The sequence below is a fragment of the Protopterus annectens genome, chromosome 12.part0 (genome assembly GCF_019279795.1).
Source record: "Protopterus annectens isolate FY-2018-M chromosome 12.part0, PAN1.0, whole genome shotgun sequence".
Taxonomy (NCBI): Eukaryota; Metazoa; Chordata; order Ceratodontiformes; family Protopteridae; genus Protopterus; species Protopterus annectens.
This window is the reverse complement of record NC_056746.1, coordinates 1308327676-1308345623: the sequence shown is the minus strand read 5'-3', so window position 1 is coordinate 1308345623 and position 17948 is coordinate 1308327676. Positions and strand designations below refer to the sequence as shown.

At 46.9% G+C, this 17948-nt stretch overlaps 1 protein-coding gene across 2 annotated transcripts in view; it reads left to right on the top strand.

Annotated features, from left to right (window-relative positions):
* Positions 1-17948, top strand: part of LOC122817163 (microtubule-associated protein RP/EB family member 1-like) — a 633735-nt gene that overhangs the window by 445338 nt on the left and 170449 nt on the right. The gene's annotated exons all lie outside the window — the stretch shown is intronic.

Here is a 17948-nt window from a genome sequence, read left to right as displayed (position 1 = left end):
GTCCAACGGCCCCTCCTGCTAAGGTGATTTGTCGCCTGTTAAAGTTACTAGGCCTTCCTCTTCTCTGCTTTATTCACCACATTTTTCATATGAGGCCAGACCACCCTTGGTAGTCTTCGCATTGGCCCTCCCAGCTGATGTCTGTGGCGTCCTTTATGGACTCAGAGCATATCTGAAGCAGTCGTGGATCAGATGATGCTTAGGTTTCTACAAACTCAACTGCAGATGGGAGTGTTGCTGACCCCCCCCCCGTGTGGGGAGTTCGGCTCCGTTCTTCTCCGATCCACCATTGATTTCTAAATCTATGGATCCGAGGAGCCCCGGAGTGAGTGGGTCAGCACCGATGGTACCTTCAGCCTCGACACCGGCCATGCCCTTGCTTCCGTCAGATCCAAGCTCTCTGAGCCGAGAGTTGGGTGTTGGATCCAAGGAGATGAGTCATCGGCTCCATTGTGGTCAGGGCAACTTCTGCTCTGATCCCTTCGGATCAGAGGGTCGCAGTTACCCTCATCCCCAGTTTCAGGGAAGCCGGTTCTCCTTTGGCATTCATTGTGGCAAGGATTCTCTCTGAAGGATCGAGACCCCTCACTCTTTCCTCTGGGTCCATCCCTGCTCTCTCGCAGTTGGGCTGGTTTTCTGTCATTCATTCAGTCCCCCCAGGGGACAGCCTGTCTATTGTGCCCCAACCAGTTCCCCTGGAGGAATAAGAAACCATTTGTGAGCACTCACCAGAGTCCACCTGTGGAGGTTCCTCATAAACGCCAGTATAAAAGGAGGCACTTGGACTCCCCAGAGTCACTCACTGAGGATACAGACTTGGAGAAAGGGGAAGGTTCCCCCAAATGGTTCCCCCAAATCACCCCCGAAGAAGTTTGAGACCATGGAAATCCTTTGCCGGGGGGGGGTTTAGTCACCCAAAAGCCTTCCACTGATGAGCCTGTATTCCTGGAGGTGTTCAACACAGGTCCATCTACCTCTTGGGTGTCCCCCCAGCCGACCCTCTGGTGGACCTTACCACCAGAGCTTGGATGGAGCCGGACACTGGAGCCAATACCCAAAAGGCCCTACAAAATATTGAGCCCCCGGCAGATGGAGCTTCTTGGAGCAAAGGTTCTCTGGTTGATGCCATGGTGGTGGCGGCCACAAAAAAACTTGCCCAGGAAAGTTCCTTAGTCCACCCCCCAGACAAGTAGTCCATGGCGATGGACCGTCTTGGAAAGCGGACTTTCGCTTCAGCTACCTTTACTATAAGGACGCTGAATTACTTGGCCCACGTAATTCGACTGCAGTGGGGCCTTGAGTATGCAGTCCCCCCCCTCCCAGAGTCCGTCGGCCGAGGATAAACGGACCTTCTCGGCTTGTATGGTGCCACTCAGTTCTGTGTCCAATACGTCCATGCATCTACTCTTACACCACCAAGGGAGCTGCTAGGGCTAGTGGGTCCGCTATCATAAGGCATCACGCCTGGCACAGTCTTTGCGATTTCTTGGAACCCTTCAATGCGTCCTTTGCTAATGCTCCCTTTGACTGTTCGAACCTGTTCGGGAAGACCATCAGATATGCTTGTCCAGAGCAAGGAGGACAGGAAACCGCAGTCAGCCATCGGGATCCGCTTATCTAATCCTCAAAGGTCCTTTCCGGGAACCAACGAGGGCAAAAGAAGCTGTGGTTCCAGAAATCTTTGCAGTCCCGGAATGCACAGGACTCCTCCACCAGAGGCAGAGGGGGACAAGGTGGACACCGGCCCAGAGGCAGAGGAGGACAACTTTGGGGTCACAGGAACCTTTTTCCGATTTACCTGTGCAGCAACCCTGAGGGGTTGTCAGACTGCTCTCTGGAGGCAGTCGGGGGGGGGGGGTGTTTTTCGATGCAGCTAGCCCAGTGGGAGTCCATGACAAATAGCTGGGTGCTTGGAATAATATCCAGAGGCTATTTTATTCCCTTCACAAACAAGCCCCCTTACACAAAGCACTTCCTGGACATCCCACCTACCCAGAGGGAGGACGGGGCTTTGAAAATACAAAAGCTGCTTGAAAAGCTATCCACCGTGTGCCCCCAGACCAGTCCAGATCAGGCATCTATTCCAGGGTTTTTGGTGCCAAAAAAGACTGGGGACCTAAGGCAGATTCTCTGCCTATTGGCAATGAACCTTGTTTGTTGCCAAGGAAAAGTTCCGGATGGTCACGCTTCAATCCATCCTGCCCTTGCAGGAGGAAGACTGGTTGTGCCCAATAGACCTCAAGGATGCGTACTTTCCATATCCTGATGGACAGGCTATCCAGGAGGTTCCTCCGCTTTCAGTTAGGGGCCAGTTATCAATTCAGGGTCCTACCCTTCGGTCTCAACATAGCCTCAGGATGTTCACCAAGGTCATGGCAGTTGTAGCGGCACACCTATGACTTCAGGGCATTCACGTCTTTTCCGTACATGGACGACTAGCTCCTCACCCCTCCCACCAGACATCTACTCTTACTAGCCAGAGAATGTTCTTCATCTCGCATTGCTGCAGTCCTTACACTTGGGTAGTCCGCTGTCCTCGGTCGGCCCGAATATCAAAGTATAAGGCTGACGTCGGTCAAGGCGCATTTGACTGACATCAGGACGTCAGGGTACAAATGCGCATGACCGTCATATCCTCAGTCTTTTTTGCCGCATGGTCCGATGCAGAAGCAGCATTGCAAGTGCCGGTTGGCGTTCTGAGATTTTTCGATTTCGAAGTTTCAGACCGAGTTCAAAGTTGGCTAAGTACCCCGTTGGGGAATATTTTAGTTTTTTCTTGCCTCAGTGATTTACCGAATGTCAGAGTCAATAATTGCATTTCTTGTGGGAAACAAATACCGCATAGAGATTATCATACTTTGTGTATTCCTTGCTTAGGGCCTGAGCACGACGTTGTTGGCTGTCGCTCTTGTGCTAGATTTAATAAACGCACTATAAAGAGAAGGTTGGATTGTGCAAGGTTAGTCTTTGGGAAGTGGTGTAATTATAAAATGCAGTCGGATGCTCCGACGCCCGCTTCTTCGAAGAAGCGCAAGGACAAGGCAGTTAAGCCTAGGCTAGAAGAACCGTCTGTACCGGACGCCGGTTCTTTAGAGGTGTCGGTGGAGTCGGTGGCTCCGCCGGAGGTTTCTTTGGGTTCCCAGGGTGAGACCTTATTATTGCAAGATGTGGCCTCTCAGGAGGCATGTCAGGCTGAGGGGGCTTCTCAGGTTGCTATACTCCCCTCCCTTCCTAGGGTGGCTAGGCCCTCTCCTGTTTCAAAGGCTTCTCCCAGGGGCAGGCCAGGTTTGGCTTCAGTTGGTGTTACCCCTAGCTCTTCAGGTACTGTGCCCAAGAAGCATATGCTTAAAATGGCAGAAGATTTGATTACCTTAATTAGGGGTTCTATGCCCCCTCCTGATAAGAGACCTAGGTTGGAGCCTGAGCTGGGGGGGTTTTGAGCAGGCTTCAGATGTTTCAGAGTCTTCGGCTGAAGACTTGCAGGAGTACTCTCCTTATTCTGATGTGGATGATTCTACTCCTTCTGCTTCTCCTGAGGATTTTTCTTTTTCAGAAACTCTTCATTCCATGAGGGAGCATTTTAAGTGGGAAGGTCAGGACTTCTCTGATTCCAGGAAAAGGCTTAGGGAATTTTTGTTCTTACCCCAGCATAGGCCTTTGGCTATACCTCCTGTTTTGGATGTAGTAGAAGATGTTTTTACAGAGGCTTCTCTTAATCCTGATTCTTTGCCTCCTGCTCCTGTTAAGCCGGATAGGTACTACAGGGTGCCTGAAGCTCATAAGTATCTTTTTAAGAGTCCTAGGGCTGACCCAGAAACTGTTAGTCAGGGGCCTAAGGGTGTTAAGGCTTCTGTTAAGAATCCGGTTCCTGCAGACAGAGGCTAGGGCCTTGGATAGATGGGGAAAGAAAGTTTATACTACTTCCACTCTTGCTATGAGGGCTTTGAATTGCCAGTTTCACATGTTGAAATACCAGAACTATCTCCTTTCACAATTAAAGTCTAAGGTTGATGCTCTGGCAGTAGGTCTTGATTGTAAAGAGTTGCAAGATTTAGTGCATGTTTCTGAGCAGGTGGGTAAGCATTCTTTGCAATGTGGTTTTGATGCTGTACAGGCCTCGTCTAGGGTGGCTGCCACTGGGTCAGTTCTTCGCAGGCACGCCTGGCTAAGGGATCAAAATTTGTCTGAACATGTTAAAACAAGGATTTTAGATGCTCCTTTACAATCTGACGTGTTGTTTGGTCCTCCTGTTGAGGCAGTTTTAAAGAAAATGGAAGACAAGGCTAAGTCTATGCAGACTGTTAAAGATTTTTTTGCAGGTCCAGCCTCCAAAGTTTAGTAGAAATTGGCCTACTAAGGGGTGGACGTATCCTTCGTATGATTCCCAGTCTAGGGGTAGATCTAGACGTGGTAGGGGCAGAGCTCAGGGCTCTTTCAGGCCTAGAACAGGGAGTTCTCCTGCACAATCTTCGGGTGAGGGCAGGGGTCAGTCCTTTCATAAACAGACCCAATGACCTACCTTTTCAGCTGCCAGAGCCTTCTCGTCTGGCAGCACCTTTGGGAGGACGGTTGGCACTTTTCAAAGAAAATTGGAGTTTAATCACCCAAGACAGATGGGTATTGGATATCATACACCACGGTTACAGGTTTTATTTCCATACCTTGCCTCCTTTCAAAGGCATGCCAGACGTTCCTCTTCAACAAAGAATAGAGGCTCACAAGCAAGTTTCTCTGTTACTCCAAATAGGGGCCATACAGCCGGTCCCTATGCCAGAAGTGGGCCTAGGATTTTATTCTCGCCTGTTCCTAGTACCAAAGAAGGGGAACACGTGGAGACCAATTTTGGATTTATCTACCCTCAACACTTATCTGGACATTCCCAAGTTCAAAATGTTGACGTTACAGCAGCTTTTACCTCTGCTGGGCAAAGATCATTGGATGGTAACTTTGGATCTCAAGGAGGCTTACCTTCATGTTCCTATCAGACTAAGTTGCAGGAAGTATCTGCGTTTTCGAGCTAGGACTTCTCACTATCAGTTCTCTGCATTGCCCTTTGGCTTATCTACTGCGCCCAGAGTATTCACGAAAGTTCTGGCTCCAGTGATAGCTTTCTTCAGGCTAAAAGGAATACAGATCTATCCTTATTTGGACAACTGCCTGATTCTGGCTCAAGGAAGGGAAGAGCTTCTTCATCATTTGGAATATGTGATAGCAGTGCTAAGATGCCTGGGGTATTCTGTGAACGAAATAGTCCAGTCTAGTACCCTCTCAGGACATGTGCTTTCTGGGTGTGAGACTGAATACAGCAACCCAGATGGCCTTTTTAACCCCGGACAAACAAAAGAGTCTATCCCTTTACTTCCATCAGCTATCTCATCAGTCCGGGCTGACTGCAAGGACAGTCCTTCAAGCCTTAGGGTTCATGGCATCTTGTATTCTGGTGCTTCCCAATGCCAAACTGCATATGAGGAAGCTGCAATGGTATCTCAAAAATGTATGGACACAGCACTGCCAGGATCTGGACACTGTCATTCAAATAATACCTTGCATTCAAAAGGAATTTTTGTGGTGGGCTCAGGAATGTCACCTAAACAAGGGACTCTCTGTGACCCGGCCAGAGGCGAGTCAGATTTTAACGACCGATGCCTCAGACAAAGCTTGGGGAGCTCATCTAAATGGAAAGTGGATACAAGACAAGTGGCCTGCCAGAATACAACATCTACATATCAACCTGAAGGAGATGTTAGCAGTCCAGTTTGCATTAATAGCTTTCAAGGATTTACTTCTTCCAGGGCAGGTGTTGATTCTAACAGACAACACAACTGTCATGTGGTACATCAACAAGCAAGGGGGAACGCATTCTTATCCTCTATGCAGGCAAGCAATGATTTTGTGGGAGACTGCTCTCAGTTTACAGCTCAATCTTCAGGCAAGGTTTCTGCCAGGAGCACAGAACTCCTTAGCAGATGTGTTGAGCAGACGAATTATGGATCCCCACGAGTGGAAATTGGATCCTCATGTATTTCAGAAATTGACAGTATCATGGGGAACTCCAGACATAGATCTGTTCGCTTCTCCACTAAACCATCAGCTGCCAAAGTTTTGCACAAAAAGGTTTCATCCCACAGCTTGGAAAGTGGATGCTCTTTCTTTCAATTGGAGCAATCTTCATGTGTATGCCTTTCCTCCTCTGCCTCTCCTCCCAAAGGTACTTCTAAAGGTCAGACAGGACAAGCCAACGATGATTTTAATAGCTCCAGATTGGCCTCGACAGCACTGGTACCCATTACTGAGAAGTCTGGTACGGAAGCCTCCATGGCCTTTGCCTTCGATTCCACACCTGTTGTCACAGGAGGACAGCCATTTGCTGAATGTCAAACTTCACTCTCCACCTAACAGCCTGGCATATTCTGTTTTGAACCATAGAGGGTCTCAACTTCCACAACAAGTTTTGAATGTGATTTTGGAAGCTAGAAGGCCTAGTACAAGGAAAGTGTACGCAGATAAATGGAAGAGATTTTTATTTTGGAGTGCAGCAAAAGATTTTGATGATTCTGAGCCTAATTTGAGTGTGGCTCTTCAATATCTTACTGAGTTACTGGACAAAGGTTTGTCTTTCTCTTCTATTAAGGTTCATGCTGCAGCAATTTCGGCTCACTATGATTGTGTCCCACCATTGTTTTCTCATCCTTTGTTCAAGCAATTTCTTAGAGGGACAAAGAATATAAGACCCCCACGAAGAGCTCCTACTCCTGCTTGGGATCTCAATTTTGTGTTGGAGAAACTCACTCTACAACCTTTTGAGCCTGCAGCTACTTCTGAGTTGAAATATTTATCATGGAAGACTGCTTTTTTGTTGGGAATTACCTCTGCAAGAAGGGTTTCTGAATTGCAGGCCCTTATGGCGGTTGAGCCTTTCTTGATTTTCCATAAGGATAGGGTATCATTACGTACTAATCCTTCCTTTATGCCTAAGGTGGTTTCTAGTGTGGCTTTAAACCAAACTATTCATTTGCCTACTTTTATGCAAATCCCCAAAATAAAGGGGAAAAGATTTTGCACACTTTAGATGTACACAGGCAGTTGCGTTATTTGGACAGAACTAAAGGGTTCAGGCAGTCTCAGCAGTTGTTTGTTTCTTTTGCTTTGAGTTCTCAGGGCAAGCCTGTGTCAAAACAAACTATTTCTAAGTGGATTGGGTTTTGCATTGCTTTCTGTTGTTCCCATCATGGCAAGGAGGTTCCAGCTGGGATTAGGCCTCATTCCACTAGGGCTACTGCCACTTCAACAGCTTTTTTGAGGAGTGGCAACCAAGGATATTTTGGAGGCAGCTACTTGGAGTTCAGTGCATACTTTCTCTAGGCATTATCACCTGCCACTTTACTCTAAATCCAGGGCTGGTTTTGCCACTGCTGTTTTGCAGGGCATGTTGGCAGCTCCTGCTTCCTTGTAGTTAGCCATCCTCCCTTACCTCTGCTTTGGGATTCTACCCAAGTGTAAGGACTGCAGCAATGTGAGATGAAGAACATAGTACAGTTTTGTACCTACCATAAATGTAGATGTTCGAAGATCCACATTGCTGCAGTCCAATTTACCCTCCCTCCTTCCTCTCTGCAGTTAGAGGTGGTTGTGTGGGTTGGGTTGTACATTTTGTGTATATTGTATATATTGTACATATAGTTAGTGCAAGGGTGGTTGGTTGGTTGTTTGCTGTCTTTTGGTTTTGACCTTTATTTTTAGGGTCTTCTGACATCTGGGGCAAGAAAAGACTGAGGATATGACGTCGGTCATGCGCATTTGTACCCTGACGTCCTGATGTCAGTCAAATGCGCCTTGACCGACGTCAGCCTTATACTTTGATATTCGGGCCGACCGAGGACAGTGGACTACCCAAGTGTAAGGACTGCAGCAATGTGGATCTTCGAACATCTACATTTATGGTAGGTACAAAACTGTACTTTTCTTTCTCCGGATATCACCTCAGCTGGGGAAAACCATAAAACTCAGGAAGTCTTCCCTTTAACCTGTTCAAGTGTTAGACTTCATAGAGGCGAGAATAGATTCTCTTCAGGCCAGGGCATTTTTGACTCTACAGACTTCACAGCATGGCACTTTCATGTGTCAGCGCTTATGCAGTCCTCTGCACCCCCAGCAGAATTAGTCTTTAGAGCCTTATAGTCCATGGCAGCAGCTATCAATCTGATCTCTGCATATGAGAATTCTACAGTGGATGTTGCAAGTTCAGTGGTAGATACTTCATCAACCTAGATTTTCCGATCCCTCTGAGCAGACTGCACAGAAATTCTCTCACGTGGTGGCTCCGATCCGGGTATTTGCAGGAGGGATGCCCCTTTGTTGCACCCCAACTCCAAGCCACGGTGACTACTTATTCCTCCCTCCTTGGGGGGGGGGGGCACTGTTCGAGCCGGACTTTCAAGGCATGTGGACTCGAAGCAAGACCGTTCTGCATATAAATGTTTTACATATGAGTGGTCCTTTTAGCATTGCAGGCCCTTCATGCTTATCTTCCTTTGGGAACTATTGCGATCCAGTCAATGTCAGTGGTCTGGTATATCAACAAACAGGGGGGAACAAAGTCTTATCCCCTTTGTCGAGAAGCCATGAGAGTTTGGGAATGGGCGATCTCCAACCGCTTTCTGATAGCAATGCACATTCTGGGTCGGTCCAACATTTTGGCAGACAAATTGAGCAGAACTATCCTTTCTCCCTACGAGTGGTCTCTGAACCCTTGTGTAGCGGAACAGATCTTCAAGTGGGGTCATCTTTGCTGCGATCTCTTCGCACTGCCATACAATGCGAAGTGCAGTGAGTTTTTTGCTCTAATCCCCCTGACAAGGGACGCCTCTAGAGATTCTCTTCATGCTTGGCCACCCAGTGGTCTTTATGCATATCCTCAGATCCCACTCATGACAAAATTCTTACAGAAAGCTCGTCTGTTGGGGAGCAGAATGATTCTTATAGCCCCATTCTGGCCTCGTCCAGTCTGGTTTCCCTGCCTATGGTCTCATCTCATAGCTCCACCCTGAATCTTTAATGCCATTCCGGATCTGATTAGTCATCCCTCAGGAATGCTTCCTCTGAATCTGGACAGCCTGAAGCTCACAGCTTGGCTGCTCCAGTTCCACTAGTTGCTAGGACGCCCGGTATCTCTTCCCCTGTTAAATCCATCTTGGTTGCGGCACATGTCATCCTACCAGGAAAATTTACTATAGCAAATGGGGACGTTTCTCCATTTGGGCTTCAGAGATCTGGATCCCTTTACCGCTCCGATCCCGACTGTATTAGACTGTCTCATTTTCCAGCAAGGAGCCAGCTCTTCCACAGTTAAGATCCAGCTGGCGGCTATTTCTCATTTCCATGTGGGGGACAATTTAGGTGCTGCCGCCAGAATTTGTAAGACCTTTTTGAAAGGCATTTTCCTGAGACCTATTAAGAATCCGTCCCTGCCGTGGGATCGGACTTTGGTTCTTCACGCCTTAGTTGTGCTTCCTTTCAAGCCCTCTGCATCAGTTGACTTAAAATTCTTGTCATGGAAGACTGCTTTTCTGGTAGCTATCACCTCAGCCAGGAGTGTCTGAGCTTCAGGCTCTTTGTATGAAACACTCCTATCTTGTGTGTTCAGAAGGGCAGGGTGTCGGGACTGATTTATCTTTTCTTCCTAAAGTTGCTTCAGAGACTGTCTAGTAATCTGCCTGTTTTTTTCCCCTAATTTTTCAGAACAAAGGGGAGTACAAACTTTTGCTGGATGTTCACAGGCAGTTTTTATTTGCACAGGATGTGGCGGTCTTTTATAAATCTGATCAACTGTTTCCTTTTCTAAGCCTTTTTTAGGGAAACCAGTCTCAAAGGTGACTCTCACTAGGTGAATTGTATCCTACAAGCATATAGAGAGCTTGGTTTACCAGAACCAGTAGGAGTTCTTGCTCATTCTACGCATTCTATGGCAATGTCTGCTGCAGTCTGGTCTAGAGTTTCCCGGGATGACATTTGCTCAGCAGCTACCTGAGTGTCCTCTCACACCTTACTTATAAACTGGATTTGGTGTCTAGAGGAAGGGTTTCCTTGGGCTCTGCAGTGCTCCGGAATATCCTTCCTTAAGGGCCTCCCAAGATTTTGGATAGCTGGGGACTCTGTCCCACAGGTTGCTGATCAAATGAAGTTAACTACTTCAGCTAAAGTTATGTACTCATCGTAACTTTCCATCTGAGTAGGTAAACTTCATTTTGTCAGCAACCGTCCCTCCTTCCCCCTTACCTTGGTGATTTATTTTTGCTGAGCTCTATGTTCGGAGTTCACGAGCTTGATGGATGTCCTTGTTTCAGGGGTCTCCGGTTTTAGTTTGGTGTCATGTGTGGAGTGGCAAACTGAGGATTGGAAGGAGGTTGCAGTGTAGTATGGGTAGGGGGAGGAGCTTGGAGCGCTTATCTTTTTGCTTGGTATGCTGCCAGCTCTGATCAGAAACCTACAGGTTGCTGACAAATGAAGTTTACCTACTCGGATGGAACATTATGGTGAGTACACAACTTTATATTGGGTGATTTCAATTTACCCTTGGGGAAAACTACTAGAGTACAAACTCCCAGGTCCAGCGCTTCCTGGAATTTATAAACTCAAATGCTCTGGATCAGCTGGTAAACACCTACCAGAGGTGAAAACATTGGACCTGGTTTTCACCAACATGGGCGACAGGTGTTCTGCACCGGTCGTCAACCAGTGAACTGGTTAGATCAGACCAACTAATCACTCTGGATGTCCACACCACACCACCACCTCCAACCAAGGAAACCACAGTGAAAAACTTATGTAGCAAACTTCACCTTAAGACAGAGGTGGTAAGTTTTACAGCCCCCATGGTCCAAGATGCAGGAACCTTTACAAATGCACTCTGAGCACCTACAAGGATGCATGGATCGTGCCATCCATAGCAAAACCAAGACACTCTCCCTTAAGAGAAACCGTGCCATAAACAGGCTGTACAATAGGAGGAGGAAACTAGTTCAGAAAAAACAAATCCCAAGAAAGACATCCCTGATCAATATCTGTAAGAAGCTAAGGTCCCTCATAAAATCATTCAAGGCTAACTTCAAAAGAAAAATACCAGGGTCAGTGGTAACTATTGCCCCATAACCCTGGCTAGCCTGGTCTGCAAGGCTATGGAGCGCATCATCATGGAACGTATTAAAGATTTTGGGAGCCTCCAAACACTTCACCTAACCCAGTTCGGCTTTAAGGGCAGGTCATGCCTCCTAAACCTGGTTGTCAGTCACCAAGGCCATAGATGAGGGGAAGGTGATTCACACAGCCTACCTTGACCTCACCAAGGCTTTTGACACCATTCCCCACTCGAATTGTAGAAAAATTCACCAGCCTGAGCATAAACCCCTACTTTACGGGATGGGTTGCCAACTGGCTTACAGACCTCGCACAGTAAGAATAGCAGGCTCCAGGTCAGACTCTAAACCAGTCTCAAGTGGTGTCCCACTAGGCTCGGTCCTGGGACCTCTACTGTTCGGCATATACTTCTCAAGAAGTACAGGCAAACACAGGAGTACTATGGCTAACAAAGTTCACTGATTACTGCAAACTGGGAGCCATAATTGACTCTCCAGCTGACACAGACGTTCTTCAAAAGGACCTTACTGAGACTGACACCTGGTGTCAGTCATGGTTTCAAGCTAAATGCCAAAAAATGAAGTCATTCCATTTGGGGAAAACAAAACATCCATGAATTACCACATAGGTGGCAGCCCCGTTAATGCAGAACAGGTAATAAGTGATCTAGGGATCCAGGTAGATCGTGATCTCTCCTTTGGTCATATTGCCAAAGTAGTTAGGAAATCCTATGTAGCCCATCTAATTACTAAAGGGTTTGCATCTAGAAATAGAGGTTTTAGTGCCCTTCTAATCATCAGACCCATCATATAGAGTACAATGCCCCATTTGGGATGTACCTCTCAAGACACTTCCAATAGATGGAAAGACCACAAAAGTACCTCACCAAGAGGATTACTGGCCTCAAACATATGTCCTATGCAGCCCGACTGGAAAAACTCTGGCTGTACTCGGTGGCATACCGCTTACTCGGAGGTGATCTCTGCCTGACTTACAAAGCCAAGTCCAGCTCAGAATTGATGGACATGCTCCACCTAAAGAAATCAGTCACTGTGAGCCACTCTCTAGTGAGCTAAACCTCACCACAACAATAAATAGAACATGCTGGAGGGATAGATTCCTGTCAGACTCCCCATGCTTTAGAACAAAATTCCTAACTACGTTGGGCAGAGCCCCTCACTACCACTCTTCAAGAGAAACCTTGAGTGGATGGGTAGCAGAAAATACACCCTTGGGATCACTTCATTAGCTCTTGTTGACAAAGGCTCAGTTAATCAATGGGGTGGCGAACGCTGACACTGGCTAGGCTTATAAATGCCCTCTGGCAGATAGTTCATAGGTAGGTACTAGGCTATCACACACATGGCTAAATATGCTCTGGACTTGGTCTCTTAAGCCTCCATGCTGGCTTCTATCCCTGACAGCCTCATTAAGGCTGACATCTCCTCCAGACTCTGGCCAGACACTATTAGATGCAGCTTTGATACTGCAGAAGAATCTGCTTGCTCTGCAGCATCTGCTTCTGTCCTCAGACTCGTGGGATATTCTGAAGTCTCCGCTAGAAGACTTCGTCAGAGCTTGGATGCCCCCTGGATCACAATTTTCTTTTTGGAAAACAATCTGCAGATCTCCAAGAATCTGAAGGAAAAAAAGTAAGGAATTGCAGGACATAACATTTTACTAGTGTCCCCCATTCTCAAGTACTACAGAAACTACCCTGCTAAAGTCACCTTTGTAAGCTGAAACCATACTCAGGCGGGTACTTCCTCTTCCAGATCTAGAAGAGGTACAAGATCCACCATGTCCAGTCCTGTTGGCCTGCATCCTCAGCCCAGGCAACACTTTCAGGACAGAGGCCCCAATAATGCGTGACTGCCTTGCCCACCTTCCATGCTCAGCACGCCTTCTCACTGCCTCCCCTTCTGGCAAACCATAACCTCGGACCAGTGGGTGCTATTTATAATCCAAAAAGGATATTCCCCCTCCTGGAAAGAAACCACCCATGCGATGCATCTCATAACCCCCCCCCAAAAAAAAAAGGGCTACATCTTTCCACAGGTTTGACAGACCTGCTGAAGCAGGGTGCCATAGAACTTTTTCTCAGGACAGGAAAGAAAAGGATGTTCATCGTGTTACACTGCTGCAGTCATCACACTTGGGTTATCCTGCCGTCAGGCGGTCCCGCAGTCTGCCAGAGTTCCAAAGTCTTGGTCCGGCGTCGGTTGCTGTCACTTCTTACCTGACATCAGTGCGCCAGGGGTATACAAGATGCATCAGACACCATTTTCTTCAGTCTTTCTTGCCACGCGGTGCCCGAAGCAGTTCGCAAGTGCCGATCGGCAGATTCCTGAGATTTTCAAATCGAATTTCAGACCGAAGTCTTCAATAAAGCTAAGTACCTCATTGGGGAACCTTTTCTTGCCTCAGTCCGATGTCAGAAAAAGTTAACAGTTGCATTTCTTCTGGGAAGCAAGTACCTCATAAGGACTTTCATTCTTGTATTCCTTGCCTAGGCCCAGACCACGATGTCACAGGTTGTTGGTTTTGTGCTAGGTTTAATAAGCTATTAAACGTCTGTTTGATTTCGCCCGACATTATTTTGGTAAGAAATTTAATTATACCATGCCGTCAGAGCAACCGACCGGAATGCATAAAAACGCAAAGATAAGGACAGGCAGCAGAGACCCAAACCAGACTCCGAGGCCTCTGCTAGGCCAGTCGCCGGTTCTCCGGTTTTCAGTGAGGTGCCTACGCAGCCCCTGACTACTGATTTAGAACCCCAGGCGACATCCACTTCACAAGTGGCGATTGCTAGGCCTCCACAACCTTTAGGCCCTTCCAACTCCATGCCTGAAGGAGATTCCGGTGCAGTTGAAACGCCTTCAGTTGCAGAAGGTGTCTTCAGACAGACTGCACTCACTATTAAACCCTATGCAAAGCTGAAAACTCCTTTAAAATCAGACTGTACAGCAGTCTCCAGTACAAGGCCCCCATGCCTAAGAAACAGATGCTTAAGATGGCTGAAGACTTAATTACCCTAATCAGGGGTTCCCATCCCCCTCCTGATAAAAGGCCAAGGCAGGAGGACGACTACGCTTCCTCTGACCAGGTTTCAATTTCCTCCGACTCTTCTGAGGAACAGGAATATTCCTTTTCCCCCTTATGAAGACTGATGCTGAAGAGTCTATCCCTCTCTGCATCTCCCCCAGAAGACTACTCTTTTTTGGGGGAAACCTTACATACTATGAGGGAACATTTCCACTGGAAAGGCCAGGATTACTCTGATTCTAAGAAAAGGCTCCGAGATACTTCTACTACCCCAGCACAGACCACTTGCTGTTCCACGTGTTGGACATTGTGGATGATTATTCAGAATCTAGCCTTAACCCAGATTCACTACCCCCTGCACCAGCCAAACCAGACAGATACTACAGAGTCCCTGACTCACACAAATTCCTGTATAAAAGCCCTGTTGCTGACCCAGAAACCATTTCCCAGGGTCCCAAAGGGGTTAAGGCCTCTATTGCTAAAAATCCTGTGCCCTCTGAAAGGGATTCTAGAGCACTAGACAGATGGGGAAAGAAAGTATATACTTCAGCTACTCTAGTTATGAGGGCCTTAAATGGTCAGTTTCACATGCTGAAATATCAACATCTGATGTCTCAATTAAAACAAAAAATGCACACATACAGAACAATCTGATTACAAGGAAATGCAAGATTTGCTGCATGCAGCTGAACAAGTGGGAGAACATTCTTTGCAATGTGGATTTGATTCATTGGAAGCTTCTTGTAGAGCAGCAGTGACAGGGTCTGTCATACGTAGGCATGCTTGGTTAAAAGAACAAACTTTACCTGATCATGTTAAAGCAAAGTTATTGGATGCACCTTTACAGCAGGATGTTTTATTTGGTGTAAAAGCAGAAGTTTTAAAGAAAATGGAGGATAAGGCAAAATCTATACAGATTTCACTTTCACACTTTGCCAAGGATAAAAGGAATGCCAAACTTGCCACCAAATCAGTGGACAGAGGCTCAGAAGCAAATTTCAGCTCTCATGGACATGAGCCATTCAACAGGTTCCTACACAGGAGCAAGGACAAGGATTTTATTCAAGACTGGTTCTAGTTCCCTGAAAGGGCAAGGCCTGGAGACCCATTCTGGACCTCTCAATTCTAAACACATACCTGGAAGTACCCAAATTCAAGATGCTAACACTATAGCAACTTCCCATGCTGGGCAGAAGGCTTGGCTAGTAATGGACCTCAAGGAGGCATACCTGCATGTCCCTATCAGACAAAATTGCAGAAGATACCTCCAATTTTATAGCAGGTTTAACCCATTACCAGTTCTTTGCACTGCCCTTTGGCTTATCTACTGTGCCCAGAGTCTTAACAAAATGCCTGGCACCAGTAATTGCATACTGCAGACAGAGGCATTCAAATATATCCATACCTGGATGACTGCCGTATTCGAGCAGAAAGCAAGGACATTCTATTAAAGCATCTGGCGTTTGTTAAAAACCTACTAAGTTGCCCAGGGTGCACAGTAAACGAAAAGAAGTCAAAACAAGTGCCCTCACAAGACATAATATTCCTGGGTGCCAGCTTAAATACAGCGGCCCAGATGGCTTATCTCATGCCAAACAAGCAAGGACAACTGACTCAGTACTTCAAAATGATGGCAGCAAAGACCCAACTCCCTGCAAGAAAAATTCTGCAGGCCTTTGGATTCATGGCATCTTGCATACTACTACCATTTGCAAAACTGCATATGAGGAAATTACAATGGTATCTGAAAAGCGTATGGACTCAACACAGCCACAGCTTGGAAACAATTCCCACTCATTCCCTGCCTTCAACAGGAGTTTCTAGGGTGGGCTCAGGCATGTCACCTCAAGGGTCAGCCTTTTACCTTACCCACAGCCAGGCAAACTATAACAGATGCATTGGATTATGCCTGGGGAGCACACATGGCAGGACAGTGTATTCAGGGCAAATGATCTGCAGACCAAAGGCATCTACATATCAAAAAGAGATGCTAGCTGTACAAAATGCTGTAACAGCTTTCAAGGACCTCCTACATCCAGGACAACACCTAATGAAGACAGTCAACACCACAGTGATGTGGTACATAAGCAAGGGGGCACACTCCTACCCCCTATGCAGACAAGCAATGACCTTGTGGAACACAGCACTGACCTGCCAAGTTCAACTACAAGCACAATTCCTGCCAGGAAAGAAACACATTGGCAGACTAAGCAGAAACATCATAGATCCTCACGAGTGGAAACTAGATCCACAAGTATTCGCAATGATAACTCAAAAATGGGGGAGCCCAGACATGTCCCCCCCCCCAAAACTACCAACTATGGAAATTCTGCACAAGGACGTATCTCACCCTAGCTTGGAAAATGGACGCCCTCTCATTCAGTTGGAAGACATTGACAGTGTATGCCTTTCCTCCACTGCCTCTTCTGGCAAAGGTGCTGCTGAAAGCCAGATTAGAGGCCACAAATGATACTCATTGCTCCAGACTGGCCACGCCAACACTGGTATCCAATACTAAGGAACATGGCTCAAGGCCCACCATGAATTTTACCTACAATTTCTCACCTGCTCACTCAGCAAAGCAATCGGATTCTACACAGCCAGCTCAAGACTTTAAATCTGGCTGCATGGCAAATTGCCTAAACAACCAGTCAACACTTCTCTAAAGCTGTGATGGATGTCATTCTGGAGGCCAACAGGCCCAGCACCAGGAAAGTCTATTTAGACAAATGGAAAAGATTCTGTGCCTGGAACCAGGCTAAAGGCCAAAATCCCCTTGTCCCAAATATTCCTCAGATTCTTCAATATTTAACTGAGATATTGCACAAAGGACTTTCCTTCTCATCTAAGATCCACACCTCAGCTATTTCAGCTCAATACAACACTGATCCTCCTATATTTTCACATCCATTACGAAGACAGTTCCTCAGAGGGGCTAAGAACACAAGACCGCCCCGGAGAGCACCAACACCAACTTGGGATCTCAACTTTGTTTTGGAAAAGCTTACACTACCGCCCTTTGAACCAGCTTTCACAGCTGATCTACAGTTCCCATCATGGAAAACTGCCCTGCTGCTGGCAATAACTTCAGCACGAAGAGTCTCAGAACTACAGGCCCTAATGGCAGTGGAGCCTTTCATCATTTTTCATCAAGACAGTCTATGAACTAACCCCTCCTTTATGCCAAAGGTGGTATCCAGTGTGGCACTAAACCAAACCATTAATTTGCCCACCTTTTATCCAAACCCCCAGAACAAAGGGGAAAGGCTCCTACACTCTTTGGACATTCACAGGCAGTTGCGTTACTACTTGGATAAAACTAAGGCTTTCAGAAAATCTGACCAGCTCTTTGTATCCTATGCTGCAGGATCACAAAGAAAAGCTATCTCAAAACAGACCATTTCAAAATGGATAGGACATTGTATCCGTTTCTCCTACACACACCATGGGAAATCTGTGTCTGTTAACATCAGGCCCCATTCCACCAGGGCGACAGCAACATCAACAGCCTTCCTCAGAGGGGTACCAACCAAGGATATCTTGGAGGTGGCAACTTAGTTCAGTGCACACCTTCACCAAGCACCATCACTTGCCTCTATACTCTAAAACCAGAGCTGGCTTTGCCACTGCAGTTCTGCAGGGCCTACTAGCCTCTCCAAACCCTGTTTAGTTCCACCACCCATCCTTCGCTTTGGGATTCAACCCAAGTGTGATGACTGCAGCAGTGCAACAGTATGAACATAGTACAGTTTTATACCTACCATAAA